The sequence below is a fragment of the Berghia stephanieae genome, chromosome 12, assembly GCF_034508935.2.
Source record: "Berghia stephanieae isolate SIO BIC M18660-M18661 chromosome 12, UCSD_Bste_1.3, whole genome shotgun sequence".
Lineage (NCBI taxonomy): Eukaryota > Metazoa > Mollusca > Gastropoda > Nudibranchia > Aeolidiidae > Berghia > Berghia stephanieae.
This window is the reverse complement of record NC_088371.1, coordinates 19,126,874-19,129,373: the sequence shown is the minus strand read 5'-3', so window position 1 is coordinate 19,129,373 and position 2,500 is coordinate 19,126,874. Positions and strand designations below refer to the sequence as shown.

The following is a 2,500-nucleotide window of genomic DNA, read 5'->3' as shown; positions in this document are numbered from 1 at the left end:
TATATTTTCTGCGCCTAGTTCATCCTGACATAATGCTGTTTTAAGACGGAGGGTCACGTACCATAATAAAAATATATATGTTGGAATGTCTGCCGGTTACTTTAAGTCAATGAAGGTCTGATATATTATTTCAGAAGTTGCCCCCCGCCCCTCCCATCTCTCTCCCTAATATTGCTGAATGTCCAAGCTGATAGGGCAATACTTGTACTGTCATAGAAGACATGTTTGAATAAGTTTCACAACCAGGCGATTTATCCACTTACTTGATTTAGGCAACCAATCAAATTGCTGTAAATTTAAAACACAATATTCTGACTTCTGTGGTAAAAATAATTAAAAAGGACAAAAGACTCACTTGATAAGACCTCAAATGTCCATATTTTATGCAATTGCACTGAGATACTTTTTACTATTTTGCATTAAACATGAGCGGTTGTCGGCTGTGATATAAGTTGTTATCTCATGGATGATAAGTACCGTTCAGTTCATTAAATTTCAACATTCTAAAATCTGTTTTTACATGCTTTGTTCTCTATTGGAGATCTTAATAGTTCAGTTGATTGAGCACTCGCTTCACACGCAGAGGGATCAAGATCGATCCCGGGTGCAGTCAAGATTTTTTTCTGACTCCCTTGTCCACTAGGCAGTAAATGGATAGCTAGGTTTGTTGGATCTGGCGGAAAGTGCTTTGCGATAGACTAGCATTCTCTCCTAAGGATAGCAAGCAATTGCTATTGTCCTTTCCACGCTACAGAAACCGGGATAAACTCCGGCTCCATGGGCCTAATTATTCAGAATGACTACTTTTTGTTCTCTATGATGACCCATCAGAAAAAAAAGCGGTCGACTTCGTGTGATGTCTTGATTAAGTCTTCTGCCACATGATTACATCCCCTGTCACATGGCTACGTCTCCTATCACATGACCAAGTCCCTTGTCCCTTAGTTACTCCTTGACACACATGGTTCCTTCCCGGCCACATTGTTAAGTCCCCTGCTACATGGTTACAGTTTGTGCGGCTATGTGGTCTAGTGGTATGACACTCGCTTTCGGATCGGAAGGTCCTGGGTTCGAGCCTCGCTCGGTGCATAGTTGAGTCCTTGGAGAAGGCTCTTTACTCACATTCTCTCACCGTACTCAGGTGTAAAATGAGTACCTGGCCGTAACAGCGTTGTCTCTGTCCCAAAAATTTGTAATATCGCCTGACAAGCGTCATGTCTCGTCCTACAAGTTATGTTTTGCTATTGGCCAGGGACCCCTTGTAAAGCGCTTTGAGCACGTTTAGTGGATATTGCGCTATATAAAAGCTCAAGTTTTTTATAATTTTTTTTTTACAGTTTACAGACGTTTTCCATTCTCCTACATTATATTCATATCATACTACTCTTTGGTCATGTTGACAAAATTAGTAGGTCTTAATCGTTCCCGACATCTTAGAAGCCAATTCAGGAGTCAGATACCAACCAGAGTATCGAGGAGAATCAAATCAGAATCTGGAGTTGACGTCGACTCTCGATTCTAGATGCTCAACTTTAGATCCTGGAGTTGGTGATCGGTTCTCAACTCTGAAGTCGACGTTTTTAGAGATACTCATGAGTTTCCCACAGGGTGCTGAGGCGAGAATTGTTTAATTGTATTATTTACAATTACAGTCTTGTGTATATATACACCATAAAAACTGGTGAGGTTTATGTAATTTTCGAGCTTTTCAGTACCAAAAATCCACCTGTATACATTCCATCCTGAGTTATTTAGAATTTCTCGTATTAAAAACATCTCGGCAACTTTATGGATTGAGAGTTGATTTTTCTATTCCAATTTGCGAGTCCTATCTTCCAGTCCAGTATGACAGTTGACTCTTTCAGTCCCGAATGCAAGTAGAATCAACACTTCGAGTCCAAATTAAAAATTGCCCCTTACTGTTCCGATTGAAAATCGACTTTGTTAGTCCATTTTGAGAATTTTTTCTATCATACCATTTTGAAATTTGACTCTTATAGTCCAGATTTAAAGATGACTGTTTTAGCTCGGACGCAGAGTCGGCTCTTCTAGGTCTTGATACCCGCCTAGATTGGTAATCGACTACTGTTACCCAGATTGAGACTAGACTCTTCCAAAGAATCCTTTAAAACAATCTAGATTAACTCTCTCCTTACCAGATATTTTTAGAATTTCCCCCGAAAATTCACGCCCACCCAGCACAAAAATAGACTTTTCCTAATTAAACAAAAAAGTAACAAGTGAGTTCTATAACACAGTGTTTAGTATTTATAGCTGTAATCAAAGCATTCATTTTTTTTGTGATGTACAAGAGAAATCAGAATGAGAAAATTGTCGGTTACATCGTAACGAATGTGACGATTTTCCTATGGGGGCTAAGGAGAGGGTTAAGAGTGAAAGGATTGGAATCGACTTTTGTTCATCCTACAAAACTGCCGTTTTATTGAAGAACACAGTATGTGCTATTTGGTTGCCATTGCATATACTTTGTTTTTAAAAA

At 39.1% G+C, this 2,500-nt stretch overlaps 1 protein-coding gene across 2 annotated transcripts in view; it reads left to right on the top strand.

The window, feature by feature from the left end:
• LOC144957934 (uncharacterized) overlaps window positions 1-2,500 on the top strand; it is a 21,862-nt gene that overhangs the window by 17,690 nt on the left and 1,672 nt on the right. The gene's annotated exons all lie outside the window — the stretch shown is intronic.